This window comes from Felis catus, chromosome D2 (genome assembly GCF_018350175.1).
Source record: "Felis catus isolate Fca126 chromosome D2, F.catus_Fca126_mat1.0, whole genome shotgun sequence".
Lineage (NCBI taxonomy): Eukaryota > Metazoa > Chordata > Mammalia > Carnivora > Felidae > Felis > Felis catus.
The window spans coordinates 23,095,897-23,104,356 of record NC_058378.1 but is presented as its reverse complement, the minus strand read 5'-3'; the positions used below and the strand labels follow the sequence as shown (position 1 = coordinate 23,104,356).

The window sequence follows — 8,460 nt, the reverse complement described above, 5'->3', positions numbered from 1 at the left end:
GGGGTTTGAACCCATGAACCGTGAGATCAGGACCTGAGCGGAAATCAAGAATCCGGCGCTTAACTGACTGTGCCACCCAGACCCCGCCCCCCCCATCAGATGCTTTTTTAAAAGTGTTTAATTCACACTTTTTTGATTTTTAAAACTCTTCCTTTCACACAGTCTATTTCTCTCACTGAATTATTGTTTCTGTTTATTTGCCTTGCTACTTTGGATCAATTTCATCACAAAAATGATCTTACTATTTTCTTTTTTTTCTCAACTTATTGAGAAAAAGCTCTCTCTTAAAAATTTCCTAATCACCTCATTTCTGGGTTTTTCCATTTGTGATTAATTGTCATGGCTTCTACCCTTTACTTGGTTGCTTTTAGCTCACTTTGAAATTCTGGGTTTCAGTTTTCATTTGTTTTGTGGGCACATCTTCCATGTGTCTCCCAGACCATGTGGAATTTTATTCTGTTCTTCATTCTCTTTATTAGACTGCATACTTTTTCCTTTGCTCACATGTAAGTAAATGAGTTTTCGTCAACTTTTAGGGGGAAGGAGAAGCCAAAATAATTCTCAGATTCATGATTCTAAACTCCTTCTTCTGTTGTTTTTTTTTTTCCCTCAAAATGATTTTTCAAAATTTGGCCTTGTGCTTTGTGAGCTCTCCCTTTTCCATGTCCCCATCCCATTCTCATCTGATTTTTTTGCCCCTCTTGTCCCTGGTCCTCTCAGTTTAGAAGCTGTGTGCTGGAAAGGAATATTGGCTTGTTATCATCAATGGCAGATAAGGCCCAGGTTGCTCCAGCACCATTAGATCTTATCAGACGCAGTCCCCTTGCTCGCACAGTGATTTTGATCTGCACAACTATGCCCCAGTTCAGCCACATTTTCCAGTGAGCACCTCCCAGGGATGTGGGGGTGCTCTGTTACTCTTGACCTTCAGAATCCACGTTGCCTTCCCTTTACTTCCATCTACAAATATGATGACTATGCACAGTTCTCCTGGCTCTCAGCATTTTCCCCCAACCCATTCATATTTTAGGGTTTGTGGAGATACCTTAAAACCTAGTAACTGTAGATACATAGGTAGATAGATAGATTGATTGATGACAAGTTAGGTAAATAGAAGATAGATACAGAGATATTCTATGCGGGTTGTTAGATTTTATATTCTAGTTGCTCTATTAGTTTTATATAGGGTTGTGGTTCTCAACTGGGGATGACTTTGTCCCCCAGAGGACACCTGCTAATGTCTAGAGACAGGTTCATTTTCACAAATGGAGATGAGATGGGAGTGGGGGTGGGGGCTACTATAGGCATCTAGGGAGGAAAGTCCAGGAGTGCTGTTAAACATCCTACAATGCACAGTTTAGCCCCACAACTAAGAATTGTCCAATACAAATTATCAATAGTGTTGAAGTCAAGAAAAACTGGTCTGTGGGAACTTGGGGAGACTCAAAAATTCAACTGACATCTTCCCAGATTCAAGTGACACCTTCCCAGCTGCCTCCCAGCCACTTCATTAATTCATCCAGAAATTTTGTTTACTCCTATCCCCTTCTATCCACCTTCTGGTTCAAGTCCATATTTTCTTTGACCGGAGCTACTGGGACAGTTGTTTGGACTGCCTGAAGCCATTCTCCCTTCTCTTTAGTCCAACTCATCCTATCCGTGATGCCAGAGTAATTCTCCCAAAGCACAACTCGTGTCATGTCAAACATCTGCTCAAAGAGATCCAGTGACTCACCAGTATCTTGTAAATAAAGTTCAATCCCCTTATCTGGAAATCTGAAGTTTTCTGTGCTCTTTCCCAATTTTATCTTCCCAACTTTTACTTCCTCTACACCCCTGCACCTAACCCGTAACACAGTCAAGTGGAAATCTTTACCATTTGGCTAATATGTCTCTTTTTTCTCAATTCTTCATTAAGACCACTCCATTATTTGTAGTGCCTTACCATCCTTCTAGCCCCAGCCCCCAAATTCCCTTGCACATGCAGGCCCCCAATGTCTCCCACTCCTCTTCTTTATCCCCTACCCACTCTAACTAAAAATCCCCTTCCCTGTGTTGGGTATCTTAACATCTTGGACAAACATGTCTTATAGCATTTAAATTTGACATGTGCACACACACGCATGTATACATGCATACATACACACACATCTTGCTATATTATAATTTCACTGTGAACAAAGATTGTGTAGTTTTCCTCCTGGCATTTCCCATAGTACCTAGCATAGACTTTTACAGAGTAAGTGCTCAGTAGTACTTGTTGAATAAACAAATGAATAGAACTCAGGCCTAAAGGTAAGGTGACCATCTGCAATCCCTCTGGTAGTGGCTGAGAGCAGATGAGGCTAAAACAAAATCACAGTAGTAGGTTTCTAAGACCATTTTGGGTAAATGATGCCATAATCATCATCATTATTATTGCTGATAATTACTAATCTGGGACTGGCTATTGAATGGACAGCAATGAACAATCTAATTTAGGTAACACAGCTACTGGTACCTAGGAGAATTTCTAGGCAGATATTCACTCAAGTAGAGGCTCAACAAGTGATTACCAATGTATAAAAATGAATACTAAATATTGGTAACAATTTTTGATAGTCCATCTCTCAAGGCTTTATATCTCTACCACTCTATGTATTTTGTTTTCATTTTGAGTTACATTTTTTTAATAGGATCACACTCCATATAAAAGATATGCCATAAATCTAAGCATTCTTATCTTGGGCACCTTTTCTTTTTTTTTAATTTTTTTAATGTTTATTTATTTTTGAGAGAGAGAGACAGAATGTGAGTGGAGGAGGAGTAGAGAGAGAGGGAGTCACAGAATCCAAAGCAGAGTCCAGGCTCTGAGCTGTCAGCACAGAGCCCGACATGGGGCTCGAACTCACAGACTGTGAGATCATGGCCTGAGCCAAAGTCGGACGCTTAACTGACTGAGCCACCCAGGCGCCCCACCTTTTCTTTTTTTAATACTACATATTAAGTGCTCTTTATAGACTCAGTGAGTCATTAAACATGTCATATGCACATGTATTTCTGTGGGTAGCACATACCTGGTGCCTTGCTGATAGTATGTTATGCATACTGAAAGAATCCTCACCCTCCAAAATGCTCCCCCCACCTACCATTCCTGCTCTTTCCTGCTCATTATAGATTTTCACTTCGATGTTTAAAGCAGGAATCCTTATAAGTCATTTATCCCACGGTGGGAATGAGTTTCAGATTCCCTGCCCCCAGAGTCAGCACAGGGACCATGAAGTCACTGAACTGTGACAGTGAGGAGAAGGGCCAGGATGTTTATGAGAACCAAGTACCATGGACAAGTTTTGCCATTTTCATAATTTGGCCACAGGCCAAGAACTTCTCTGTTTTCTTCTAGTCATTTCTTCATTTTACAGCTTCTCCTCAATACAGCTTGACATGATCCCTATGCTTTTAAAAACTTTCTGCCTATCGCTTCTCAGCTTTTTGGCTAAGATCAAATGTAGTATCTGTTCTTATCAGTTTAAAAACTTTCCAGCCAGAAGAGAGAACATCAAAATATATTTTATTAGCACTCTTTAGAGCAAGAACGAGGCTGTGTGCCCCCATGTAGGAAGTTGCTTATGTATCATAGTTACACAATTAGTATGTGGAAATGGAAACTGAAAAAACAAATCCTTATCCTCTATGTTTTATTGGTATTAAATGTAGAACGCTGCACCAAACGATTTTCGAGTGAAAATGTTAAGGATCTAAAAATGTGACAGGTTGTTTCGTTTTACAGTTTTAATCCACGTTATTTCAAAATATTCAAGATCACTCCGTTTTTTTCGCTTGGGGATTGAAATTATTCTTTGAGATCTAGACTCTCTCATGTCTCGAATACTAAATATCAATTAATGTCAAAAGAAGAAAGCTATGTGGAATGTGAAAGAAGGCCAGCTCACCCACCTGGTCGTCTCTGCCAGGCACAACAATTTGGGCTAAGCTCTGACGATCCTACTCTAAGTTCTTAGCAATTTTCTTCTCAGCGATTCCCAGACATGTTATACTCAAACTCACTTGTTATCACAACTGGAGGTGTAGTTAGGGTTCAGATGTCACACTATTTTCTTTAGGTTTGTGCCATGCTGAAACCACCCTTTCATGGTGTCCTTGGCTTCTTTCAGAAATGGAACCCGCATTGATGGACTCAATATATGCAAAGGCCTACTATCTAGCAAGTGGCTGTGTTTTCTTCATTTTGTAAACAGGCAGAGATATCAGTGAGATTATTATTCAGCAAATTTTTACTTCCTCCCCCAACTCCCAGTTTCCTGAAGGGAATATACTTCCCCAGCCCTCTGATGCTAAGCTTGGCCTTGTGACTTACTTTGGCCTCACAGTTAGCAGAGTGTAATGCCTTGCCTTCTTGATTTGGGCTTGACCACCCATGGGATTTGCTTCGGCCAATGGGATGTGAGCTGACGTGACACAAGACTTGACATAGGCTTGTATTTTGCCATAGAAAGAACATATTTTCTGTAATCCCTTGTTTAAGGAAAATGAGATACATGGAAGAGATTTTGATCTAACCTACAGTGTAAGTCAGACAAATCCCAGCACACATGTGAGAAGTGTTTCTTTGTGTACTAGGAGCATGGTTGTCGTGGTGAGTGGCTAAGGCCATCAGTAATGCAATGTACTGAAGCCCCTATAACCTGCTATCTACTGCACTTTGACCTCTCTGACTCCAGTCCTTGTCGCCTCCAATCTATCTTGCCCAACACTGCCACTTTTAATGTCCAAAATCTCTCTTGTAATCATGTTGCTTTTTAGATGATGTTTTGGATATCTTTGTAATTAAGAGCAAGTTTCATAAACTGTGTCTTCTGAGATTGCTCTCAGAAATATCTCAGAAATATCCCTCAAATGATAAGAAAAAAAAAATACTCCCTTGATAAAAGGCTCTGTAATCATATGTATCTGGGAAATGCAGGGTTGAAAAAAAATGTTAATTAAGTGTTTGAATGTGTTTTTGTTTTTGTTTTTGTTTTTTACTGCATAACTTCTCAGAGCCCTTACTGTGTAAATGTGCATTGTGCTTCTTCAAGCAGGAGGCCCCGGAAACATCATGTTTTAAATTTGTTGACCCTGAAAACGTTATATTTTCCAGGAACACAAATTAACATCTCAAGTATCACAATTTGGGAAATGGTAGCCCATAGGATAAAGCCAAAACCTGCATGACATTAAAGAGCCTACATATGGGGGCGCCTTGGGTGGCTCAGTTGGTTGAGCGTCCAACTTCAGCTCAGGACATGGTCTCATGGTTCATGAGTTTGAGTCTTGCCTCGGCTCTGTGCTAACAGCTCGGAGTCTGGAGCCTGCTTCTGCTTCTGTGTCTCCCTCTCTCTCTGTGCCTCCCTCTCTCTCTGTGCCTCCCCTACTTGCTCTCTGTCTCATTCTCAAAAATAAATAAGCATTAAAAAAATTTTTTTAATGCTTATTTATTTTTTTATTTTTGGGAGAGAGACAAGCGCAAGCACGGGAGGGGCAGAGAGAGAGGGAGACACAGAATCTGAAGCAGGCTCCAGACTCCGAGCTGTCAGCACAGAGCCCAATGAGGTGCTCGAACCCACGAACCATGAGATCATGACCTGAGCTGAAGTCCGATGCTTAACTGACTGAGCCACCCAGGCGCCCCAACCGTAATTTTTTTTTAAAAAATAAAGAACGTACACAGGAACCAAACACATTTTTATCATATTTTTATAATTTTTTATATTTTACATTATAAAAATAGTATAATCTCAATGAAAGTTTTAAAAATACAGAAAAATAAAACCTTTTAATTATATATAGTCCCATTCCCCAGAAATGACTAGTATTTGATTTTTATTTTATTTCCTTCCAGTATTTATGTTATAAATACTTTATCTGCTTGTGATCCTATGGCACACTAAAATTATAAGTACAGACTTTACTTTTATATTTATAAAAAGATATATTACAAATGAAATATATTGTTAACATTTTATTTTCGTTTTTACTATGCCATATTTCAAGCAAATAAAATTGTGTGTACTATTTAAATAAGTGTAATGTACCTACCTACTATATCACTTTGCCAGATATGAACATCTTCATATACATGCCTCAGATTTTTGTTCTCAAGGAAAAATCACTGTAGAATGGTCAGTGCCCCTTCTGATACCCCTCCCCAATTTTACATCTGTCCCCAAAGAAAACAGCCATCTTGAATTTATCATTTCCTTGTATACTTTTGTAATTTGACTATATACATTGTATCCATAAACAAAGTAAGGTTTGATTTTTAAGTTTTTAAACTTATAAAACTCAGATCATACTATAAATATTCCTTTGTAACTTGCATTTCCTCTCTCAATATTATGTTTTTTGAGTTTATTCCACATTGTTCTTTGTAGCTCATGTTCAATGATTTTAATCAGTATCGAAGATGCAACCAATTTTTTATCCATTTTTTCCTTTTTATGGATTTTATATCCACATTTTTATCATTATAAGCAATGCTGCAACAATCTAAAAGTGTAATATGCTGGATCATGGATATGCACACTGTTAACTTTCCTAAATACTGACAGTAATTTCTAAAAGCTTGTGCTAATTTATATTCTCATAGTAGGGTGTGAGAGTTCCACAACACATCCTCACCACCAAAGGTATAGCCAAACTTGTAAATTATTGACCATTCTGATGGGTTTGAAAATATATATTGAGGTTTTATTTTGAATTTCTCTGATGACTTCTGAGGCAGAATATTTTTTCATGTTTACTGGTCATTCAAGTTTCAGCTTTTGTGAGTTGTGTTATTTATATCCTTTGAATATTGTGGTTTTGAAATTCAATTCCTTCCTAGTTATAATAATAAAACATGCTCAGTTGTGAAATTCTACAGCAAACTGCAAGGAAAAAAAACATGAAATCACCTCAAATCCCACCACTTACTGGCTAATATTATTAACATTCAGCTACATTTTTCTTAGTCTTTTAATACATGTAATTGTTTTATACAGCTGAAGTGAGGAGCAACTGGAAGGAGGACCTTGGTGAGAAAATTTTCCACTGGGTTGTTCATAATCTTTTCCAGATTAAATCCCAGGAAATAGAGTTGTTTAATATGTGTTTAAAAAAAATACAGAACACTGTCCTTCAAGATCTCCGGCATTGAAAGTGGCCGGAATATAAATATTCACTTTACTTTTATGTAGAATGAAGTCAAAATTTTTGAGCCCTTTTCCAGCCTCTCTTACTTAGTGTTGCACATAGGTCGTCCATTGTCAACAAGCACTTGGAGAGAAGAATGCCATGGACACCACAAGAGGTTTCACCTGAGAGGGGGCACAGTGGACTAAATGATACAGCTCACAAGTTACATCTGGTGCCAAGAAAGTGGAAAAAGGAGCACAGAGAAATGCAGGAATGCCTTCAGGCTTGGAATTACAAAATTCAATTTATTATTGATTTTAGGATGTAAAGTGTGACTTCATCAACACAATGCCTAGAACTCCTCTTTTTGCTCATTTTTTATCTCCTGCATGTTTCTGGTATATTTGTAAGTGATATTTTTAAGTAGAAGGATCACATCAATGAGCAGTTTCTGAGCCTTTGAATAATGGTGAAGCTCTTTCTGTGGCTGTCACACGTGAAAGACAATCTGGATGCTTTTAAAATTCTTGGGTTACAAACTTCCCATCCAAAAGCACTAAGATTTTTCTCAAATTCTGGCATTTGCTATTACAGAAAGGTTAAGGTCAGTCTTTGAAGGCAACATTTTTCTCTCTGCCTGGGCAAATGTAGGATTTATTTTTATTCTTCTAATTCAAACATGTTGGCCAGTCATGTTCAAGTGTGGTTCTCTTTTCTTTGATTTTGTCCAGCATACAGTGAATCCCCCTATTCTTGATACTTGTCTTTATAGGACTGGGAGAAGTGGCTTTTTACTTAATGTATGTTTTTGATTATTGCTTCATCTCCACTTGTGCTTGTTTCCTCCCTTGTAACACCTGAAGCTATTAGGTTTCATCTGCGGTGTCCGCTTTGTAGAGCCACAATCTTCTCCTTCATCATTTTTACCTTTTTATCCTTTTCTTCTGCATTTTGTAAGAGCCCTGGAACTTGTTTCATGAGTCACTGATTTTGTTTTCTAGAGTGTCTGTGCTATTCTTCCTCTTCTTTCTCTGGTATGGTTGACACACAATGGCACATTAGTTTCAGGTGTACAACATAGTGATACGAGAAATTTATACATTATCCTATGCTCACTGGTATAGCCACCATCTGTCCCAAAACATTGCTGTCCCAATATCATTGACTATATTATATTTATTCCTTATGCTGTACCTCTTATTCCTGTCACTTACCCATTCCATAATTGGAAGCCTGTATCTCCCTCTCCCCTTTACCCATTCTGCCCATCCCTCCATTCCCCTTCCTTTTGACAACCATCAGTTT

The 8,460-nt window shown here is 38.4% G+C and overlaps 1 pseudogene; it reads left to right on the top strand.

Moving 5' to 3' along the window:
- The first annotated feature begins 3,455 nt into the window (after positions 1 to 3,455).
- On the top strand, positions 3,456 to 3,565 carry LOC111557213 (annotated as a pseudogene).
- Positions 3,566 to 8,460: the final 4,895 nt, after the last annotated feature.